Below are 10,112 nucleotides of genomic sequence, written 5' to 3' on the forward strand. Positions count from 1 at the left end.
ATAAAGCTCTCAATCCAGAAAGAGTATTGTTGCACAGAATCATCACTCACATTCTAACTCCATAGAGTGGCTCATACAATAGAGTAACCATTTCTGATACCTTGGTACTTTTTGCTGTTATTACTTTATCTCCTATTTTCTTTGCATATCTCATGATAAGGCATATGTGAGAATGTGTTAGAAGCACCAAAAAGGCTAACTTTCCCTATGGTATATTTCTTACCTGCATCTTCGAATATTTCAATGTTGATCTACTTAATGAAGAAGTAGAGAATAAAGTTTCATCAATTAAGGAAGGATGAGTTGCAGGTACTATGAAAGGCACCAAAGGAAAACGGTCATTGCCCTCTGATAGTGATCTTGAGAGCCGCCCAACCGAGCCGTCCAAGATGGTAGAATGATTAAGGAGGTCCTCACTGAGTTTTCAAACATGTCCAAACTGATGGTGCAATCTTACAAGGCCGCTCGTAAGCAAGCATACGAAAATGAAAAAGCTTGGACAAAGTGCCAAGAAAGAGTGGGTCTGATGCTTCAGAACTTCGAAAAAGAGATGGGGGCTACCGATAAGGATGATGAATCTGGATCTGAATACAATCTTTCTGATGATTGACTCATTTGTCTCTTATTAAACTCTGGTTCTGTTTAGTTTATTTTGGTATTTTGTTGGCTGTTTGGATACTTTAGACCTCTGTTATTTTGTTAAACTCTTGGATATTTTGGCTTTGGTTATATTTGTATGTGTTCCATTGTCACTCTTTTGCAGGTTCCCCTTTGATGACAAAAGGGGGAGAAAAGCTGGAAAAATTGAAAAGTTAAAAGTAACAGGGGGCTGAAATCTTTTGTGATTTATGATCACTCCTGTGCACAAACTCCTTGTTCCAATGAATCTTTTCTGTTTTGTTGAAATGGTTGCTGAATTTGAAATTTAGTCATTTTTATAATCCCTTTATGCTCTGATATGTGAATGAATGCTGGATATTTTCTTGCTTGTGCTCTGATATGATTATGTTGGGTTATAAATTTTTCCTTGCTATAAACTTATAATTATTTTGATCTGATATGATGGCTGGAAAATATTATTTATTTAATCAAATGTTTTGGCAGCAGATTTTTTTTGGAAATTATCAAATATTTTTCTTTATTCTTATGTACTCAATACTCAAAATATTTTTTGTTGTGATTAAGTAGAAAGTTATTTATATGATAACAAATGAGCTTTGTTTATCACTTTATCTCTGCTCATAAATCAAGCCATTCAACATTTCAAAATTTCTTATGTTGAATACATAGTTGCCTTAAACTTGATTTTAAAAGTTACAGGTAAAGTTTCCTTTGGTAAAATGGCATATATTAAGGGGGAGTCATGTAACAATTGGAAAGAGAAAAGAATCCTAATCTTCAAAGGGAATACTCTAATCTTTGGTTTCTTTCCATTTCAATTTTTAATATTGTTTGTCATCAAGGGGGAGATTGATGAGTTTGGAAAATTCCAAATTAAAATTAATGATGATCAAACATTATTAATAGAATTAATTATAAAATTATTAATTTGAGATTTGCTAATTAATAATTTTGATTACCTGCATATTTGATATTGGGCCGAAAAGAAAAGAAATATACAGCAAGCCCATTAAATATTTTTCAGCATTGATACAAAATTATTTTGATTCTTGTGGCTGAAACAATGTTTTGTTAATTGGGCCAGATCTTATTTTTTAAACAAGCCCAAATAAAATTCTTTGCTAGACCAACAAGAGTGTGGTATGAATTGAAATTAAAAGGGAAAGGGAGAATTGCTTGATGAGTTCGGTTACCCACTCACATGGGTTATGGAATTCAAATTTTTTATTAACTTGGTATTAATGCAAGCATTGGAACCATGAGAGAGAAACAGCAATTGATTTGATTGCTATCATTAGTGCACCACGCCACTCAAAGCAAGAGGGAAGTAAAGTTAATTCATTTTAATTCATTTGTTCAAATCCATTGAATGCTTTTCTTTCTTCTCTCTCTTCTCTCTCAAACCTTCGCTCACTTCTCTGTCAGAAAGGAAAATGAAGAAACACGCTATCAGAGAAAGAAGTGATGAAGCTAGGCACAAGCAAAGAGCCATTGTGATGATGGCATCAAGAAAAAGAAAACAAAAAGTATATTGTGGTTGAGATCTTCATCAAAAAAGGGTAATATGTGGTGAAGTAATCTTAACCTCTCCATACCAAAAATGGAAAGAGATCCATTTGGTCAGAGGAAGAAGATCCTTGGAGGCATGGCTCGTCTCTGCTTTGTAGTCATCCATCACAGAAGGTAGTTAGAGAGGCTACGTGAAGGAGGAAGCAAAAGTGGAGCAGGAAGAGCTATCATGCATCAAGAACGCATCAAGGGCTAGGAATCCTTCTTGGAGTGCAAGTCAAGATAGATGGCTCGAATTGATGAAGTTTAGTGTAAAGGGAAGACACAGAGGTAATTGCATGTTGGGTTTTACATTCGGTTATCTCTCCCCTCTCTCTGGCCAAACCGGTTTCTGCATGAAGAAGAAGAAGTTTAGCTTGGTTCAACAGTTTCAATTGTGGAGGCTTCCCCTTCTATAAATAAGGGAGAACAGCCAGGGCTTGAAGCAAGAAAAAGAGTGAAAGCACAGTGTTCCTATAGCTACCCCAACTAACAGAAGTTCTTCACCTTCAATGTTCTTCATTTTGTATTTTTCTATTTAATTTTGTCTGTCTTGAGTCTTGTGAAAAAAGGCAAACAGTGAGGTTTGTAAGAAAAGACCATAGAGCAAAAAAAGACGGAGTGCACAAAATTAAAAGAAAAAGCCATAGATTTCCTTAGAGGTCCTTTGTACATCTGTGTTGTGTTTCATGATTCTGTGAGAATCCTCTTGCAAGTTGGGTTAGCACTTTACAGTTGAAAGCTTGGTGGGTTACCAAGTCAAGTTCAGGATTGGGGCTAGATTCTAGACTTGTCCCGAATAGGAAGGGTAGTTCATAGGGAGAATTGGTGTATGTAATCATGATGATTATAGTGAAATTCCATCATTGTTGTGATGGAGACTAAATATAAGCTGCATTACACTTAGCAGCTGAACCAGGATACATACTCCATTTCTGATTCTGCTGCTCATGAGACAAAACTGTAAAATATCTCTTAGCAGGTTACGAGACAAAAAGAAAAAATCTCTTAACTAGGCACGAGACAAAAACAAGAAATATCTCCTCAAGTGCTCTAAAAGGATAGCAAGTCTTTTAAGCGAAAAAGGGGCTAAGATTCAATCCATCTTCTCTTAGCCACTAATAAACCATCATTCCTCTTTCACCAACGCAGGTTCCATGCTTTCTCCTGCCCGTGTCCTTTCATTTATTTATTTTAACTAATTTTTAATTCTGCTTTTAGTGTTTAGATTAGGCTTAGATTAATGGATTGATACTTTTTGGATTCCAAAATGTTTGATGGCTGATTTTTCTGGATTGATTACTGCTTAAATTGAGTTTAAAATTCCTGTTTACATATTGTGCACACCATATACTCGATGAAATGCTTGAGTGAAACTTTTTGTTTAATTCTTATGTTTGGCCAGCATTTGTCTTAAATTTTGTTAACTTTAGGCATTATAATTCAGAATTGTGTAATGTTATGCTATTTTTAATGATGTTTGGATTGAGTTTTGACATGAAACTTGATTATTAGTTTTGTTTAAACACCAAATTAGTTTAAAATTCGGTCATTTGATTAGTGTAATTTAAGAAGTGCATATCATGTTTAGTTAAGTGAATTGAATGAAACTACCTATTCGTGTATGTTTTAAACATTCCACATGGTTGCCATTAGATTATTTTAAATTCACATCCTTATGCTTTCATGCCATGCATGCACAAACAAATTTGGTCACAATTCACTCCACAGATGAAAATATATGCTCTAAGTGGAGATGCTGTTCATTTTGGATGCTCACTAAATGTGTTTTTTGTTTTTGCATTCTTTTTTATTTTTTCATGCTATATAATATTACTAGAAAAAATATGTACAATTGTACATAACATACAATATAGTACTCAAAGGCCCAAAAATTTTAATTAGTAAGTCCACAATACATACAACACTGATTACTACTATAAACAAAATAAAATTAATTAATAAACAAATAAAAAGAAGAAGAAATAAGAGAGGATTGGCAAGAAAGGAATTGAAGAAACGAAAATGGAGAATGGGAGTGTATCATTCACATCTAAGGAAAAATGATGAGCTTTTTGACTTTTCAAAGCATAGAAATGGACTTGGTTTTAGGTTGTGTAGATGCGATTCAGTTGTGGTAGATCCATGCATGCTCTATATAAATACTTAATATAAGTCTAACTAATTAGGTGAGATTTTTTATGAGTACACTTTTCATTATTATTATTTCTTGTAAGTTATGTATAGTAATAAATTTTTAATGATATTTTTGAAAATAGTATTAATAAAATCTTTTTAGTTGAAACTTGTTTAATAGTACGGTATCTAATTAGTTTGTGTATGTTTGATTGTAGGTCATAAAATGTACGGACATTACTGGAAGTGATGACACGGATCTTATTGACGAGGTTTGGTCTTTAGTATATTGCTGTTTTTTCGTGAACCGCATATTTGAATCGACCATTAATCCTCATGTTCATCGAATGATGTCTGTTTTGAACTGATTCACAGTTACCGGATCACATTTGCCTTGCCGAAGACGAAATACCAAGAGTTGGGATACGGTTTGAGCATTTGAAGCTGGCTTAGGATTTTTATGCAACATATGCAAAGAAAGTAGGTTTTGATTCAATAGTGTAGCGAATGGTTATTTCTATTGGTATATTTCTATTGGTACCCAGATGGTTATTTTGTAATAGCCTTGGTGTGGTGTGTATAATTAGTTACAATTATGTTAAACTGGATATTCGATTTAATAGGATAGCGGATGTTTATTTCTATTATTACCCAGATGGTTATTTTGAATAGTTTGGGTGTAGTGTGTGTGATTCATTAAAAGTATTATAAACTGGATGTTCGATTTAATAGAAAAGCGAATGGTTATTTCTTTTGTTACCCAGATGGTTATTTCGAATAATCTGGGTGTAGTGTGTGTGATCAGTTGCAAGTATTTTAATATGGATGTTTGATTCAATAGGATAACGGATGGTTATTCGTAATAGTCTTGGTGTAGAGTATGTGGTCAGTTACAAGTAATAAAGGCTGGATGTTCGATTCTATAGGCTAACAAATGGTTATCTTTATTGTAACCCAAATGGTTATTTAGAAGAGTCTTTGTGTATTGTGTAAATAGTAACAAATAATAGAGGCTGGATGTTCGATTCCATATGATAGCGGATGGTTATTTTTATTGGTACCCAAATGGTTATTCTTAACTAATAACTTTTAAGCTTCGCTAATATCTTGAAATAGGATCAAAATAGTTAGAGAACTAAAAAAGTTATTCACCATGAAAATTTATCCTTTTTGTTGTAACAAAATTTCACTACGAAAATACGTAAACAATGTGAAAAAGGTATTTTTGGTCTTAAGACTAAGGTCCAATTTGTGTTGACAACTTAAATAAGCTCTTTTGGAAAAAGAGCTTAGAGTAGAAGCATTTTTATTAATAGCAACTTATAAATAAGTTATTTTGTGTTGATTTTTAGTTATAAAAGTACTTATTTAAAGTTGTAGTATTTGGATAAATAACTGAAAAAATACAATTTTTTTTTTACACAAGAGAATGGATATTAAAATTCTAATTCACAATAATCTTGATGGCAATACAAAAAAAATTATTGTATAGTTAGTATTTGTTGTTTTATTGTGCATGATATGGTAGGTGAAAATAAAAAATGAATATGAAATGTGTGTTGATGTATATTTTGTTGCTGTTTGTTAGTTTTTTTATTGTGACTTTTCATAATTTAAAAGTTAAAAAAAAGTAGTTTCTGCTACTTCCCAAACGGACTCTAGGTACATCTATTGCTTTTTCCGATTCCAGTTCTTCCTCGCAGGTTCATCAATAGTCCGCTCGCATTATTTAAAAAATTTCACACGCATAAAAAGTATTATTTATATATAACTATGTATTATTCTTAAAATTTTAACAGGAGTCTTTACAACATCCATGATCGAAAATAATAAAGTCATAAATATGTAGGCATCAAACATTATGCAACTATAGTATTTACAACCAATTTAACTCATATCTAGTTAAGCCACCACTAAAAGCCATATCTTTTTTGCATCCATCATTTCTTACAAAATTAAACATCCATAATTCATATAAATTAAAAGTCAATCACATGAACTAGAAACAGATAAAGAAAAGAATTCTAAAATATCAAGCCCAAACTCCATCAAATTTTATACAGTTTGCTTTAATCCAAGCATCCATGAACCATGTGATATTACTATCTTTGCTGTAATTTTAAAAAAATATGAAAATCAACAGCAGAACACCCACAGTCGTGCGCAGTATGAGTACACAGACAGATAATAAAAAATCAAGTAAAACAAGGTCCTTGGAAGCATAGCAGTCAAAATTGAACTTCTGATTACGAAAGTCACCATAACAAGTCATAATATAATCAGCTTGATAGGCTCCAAAGATTAGTAATAATAGAAATTGCTTCCTAAATGCTATAGATCATATCACACCGCTCAACTTTAAACATTCATCTAGTATAATTTTACCGCTGCAAGTATTAAAAAAATCAAACGGACCAATTAACTTGTAAATTTAAGGCAACGCACTATTTATTTTGATTTGGTGTTTCAAAAGAACTATTCATACTGACTTACTCACTGTTTTTAAAGTTTAAAGTTAGTTTATTTAGAATGTTCCCAAATATTAATTGCGATGGTAGTCAAATATGCTGATCAACATGTAAATAGAGTCTTTACATGGTCAAACTCAATGCCAAAACTAACTTCATTTAGATCCTATCCAATCAAATGCATCAAATGCAAGTAGACATGTGAGAAAAAATTAAAATACACTTTCAGCTAAGACTAGAAAAATGTAAATTGATTCCAAATTATACTTACAATTTTTTCTTTAAATAAACAAACAGGATACCAATTCAAACCTATCTCTTAAAAATCAAATATGCATAATCAGAGAATTGAATAGTTATTCAAATGTGACACCCTTTTAGGTTAGGTATTGGAAGGAAAAAAAAAGTTAACATTTTCAACCAAATTTCAAACAACTGTGCAACAAATTTAACCATCCATTCATGTATAGAAATGACCATCCAACTTAGAGTGATTAAACAACTCACAAAGTAACAAATTTTAAGCACGTGCTTCACACCAATTGCTGACTTACTAATACCCGGAGACAAAACAAACCCAAATACAGTCAACCATTAAAAAACAATATGCAAAAAACCGGATCCTCAACAACACATACGAGTCATTATTCTTTTCAGTTTCCTTATGTTAACAAACACTTGAAGAAGTCAAATAGGCCTAACAATTCCCACAAGTAGCAAAACCCTTCTATGCAACCATAACATAAAAATTACTATGAAAATCTAAACCTTGAAGAAACGGCTATCGGGGGACTGACCTTCAATAGGAGCAGGCAAATACACACCACGGTTGCTCTGGTTTTGTCCGAGGAAGACTCCAAGCGGTGCGGACATGCAGGGACTTCACCCTCGGGAGATGGCCGTTAAAAGATAACGCGGGTGGTGGCTGGGCGACTTCCACGCAACGGCAACGTGGGGTCCGCCTGTTGCTGCTCGTCTTCACAACGGAGGCGCGCCGGGGGATGGTTGGTTCGGCGAGGGGCAGGATGGATGACGGGATGCAACAAAAAAGAAGCGCCGGATGTAGGAAGGCCCTCCTTTGTCAATGCCGTTTCAATTGGGGGTAGGGGAAGGTTACTACTTCTTGAATGCCGTTTGAATAGTGGGGAAGGGGGAAAAGTTTTCACTACTAGGTCAAAAAAGAGGGAGTAGGTGGGATGATTATGATGTTAGTAATTAAAATGATTAAAATTAGGATTTTGGGGAGGTGGTGTATACGGGTATACTGTGTTAGTAATCTAATTGGGCTAACTTTAAGGACCCATTGTTCATATTGTTCAACAAAATCATTGTATACTTAGCATTCCCCATAAATATATAAGAGATTTAGATATTTTTGTGTCGTTTATAAAAAGTTGATATATCTTTTAAATTTAAAATATATTTAAATGTATTTTTGTCTTTCTATATTTATTTAAAGGTTGCGGATTCGAGTTTCTCTATTTTTAGTAAAAAAAATTATTGGCCAATTAATAATTTTTTAAGATGTTGAGATTCGAATCTCCCTATTGGTAAAAAAAAAATCAAAATTTTAAATTAAAAAATTTTTAAAATTTTGTGTCATTCATTAAAATTTTTTGTTATTTATAACTAAATAATATATTTTTATTATTGTTAAAGTAATTGTATGACATTGAAAATAATAATGAAATAAAAAAAAATAAAAAAACGAAGAAAAAAGATTAACCGAATAAAAAAAAATAAGGAGAAAAAAAGAGAAAAAAGACATAATGTTAATGATAATGAAAAAAAAAGGATGCTCCCGTAAAGATGTAGAAAATGTCTTTTTTTAAAGATATTTTTTAATAATTAAAATTTAATATATATAATCACTTAAATTGTGTTATTTTTTTTTAAAATTAGGTCAGACAAATTAATTTGATCGAAAAATAGTGAATCAAATTTTGAATCGGTCTAAATTAATATTATTTTTTATAAAAAATGACTACAATACCCCTATTATATAAAATGACTAAAATACTCTTATTATATACATTAATTTTGAGAATCTTAAATTTTAGCTTTTTTCTTCTCTGTCATTATAAGATTAAAATTTAAAATTTTTAAAATTAATATATATATATAGGGATATTTTAGTTGTGTTTTATAATAAGAAAATTGTAGTATTTTTTATGAAAAATATTAATTTTTACGAGTTCAAAATTTAATTTATTAATTTTTTTGTTAAACTGATTTGTCCGGTCTAATTTTAATAAAAATAATACAATTTAATTAATTATATGTGTTAAATTTTAATTTTTAAAAAATATCTCTAAAAAAATTTTTTTAATATTTTTATCTGAGTGACTCCAAAAAAATACGTATCCAAATTTAATTTGATTAAATTAATTGTCTAATATTTATACTTTAAAAAATCTTTTAATATTCGCTCATGTAGATGGGATACATGTTGCGTCCTTATTGCAAGATTTTTTTTCCCTGAATCTTTATACTAAATTTCATTTCTTTCCATGAATCTTTATACTAAATTTCATATTAAGTTATTAACTTACTTTTATCTTTTTTTATTATGTGAAGATTTGGGTATTATTTTTTTTAGTTACAATATTTTTTCTACTACTCGTATATTACTAACTAATTCTACGAATATTAATTATATTAAAATTTATAATAAATATTTTAGTTTGTTTTTTATGATCTTTAAATCGAAAAAGTCTTCTTTTAGTATCATCAAAGAGAAAGTTCGAAAAAGAATCTAAGAGTGGAAGCGCAATCTTCTATCGTCGGATGGTAAATAGGTATTGCTGAAAACAGTGAAAGAAGCTATTCTTATTTATATATTATCTTGTTTCAAGTTGCCTGATGTTTTAATTTCGGAAATTCATTCTTTACTTTCTTAGTTCTAGTGGAGACAAAAAGATTCTAAAAGGTGAATGACTTTGATTAGTTGGGACAATATGACTCGCCCACAAAAAGAATGAGGCTTTGGATTTAAAGATCTCAGAATTCAGAATCTAGCGCTTTTAGGCAAATAGTTTTGGCGGCTTGTAACACAGCCTACTTCTCTATTATCTAAAATCCTAAGAGGTAAATAATTTGGTGATGGTAATGCTATAACTGCAAAAATTGGAATCTTGCCTTCTTGGAGATAGAGGAGCATGCTAGAAGTCTGAAAGATTGTCGAAAAATATCTTAACTAGATTATGGGTACTAGAGAGAATATTCGAACCTTTGAGGATCCTTGGCTGCCTCCTTCGTATCCTTTAATGATTTCTGACATACCAAACAAACATGCTATTTCTGAGTTAGTTCTAATAGTTAAAGACTTAATTATTGAAA

This window comes from Arachis stenosperma, chromosome 1 (genome assembly GCF_014773155.1).
Source record: "Arachis stenosperma cultivar V10309 chromosome 1, arast.V10309.gnm1.PFL2, whole genome shotgun sequence".
In the NCBI taxonomy this organism is placed as follows: domain Eukaryota; kingdom Viridiplantae; phylum Streptophyta; class Magnoliopsida; order Fabales; family Fabaceae; genus Arachis; species Arachis stenosperma.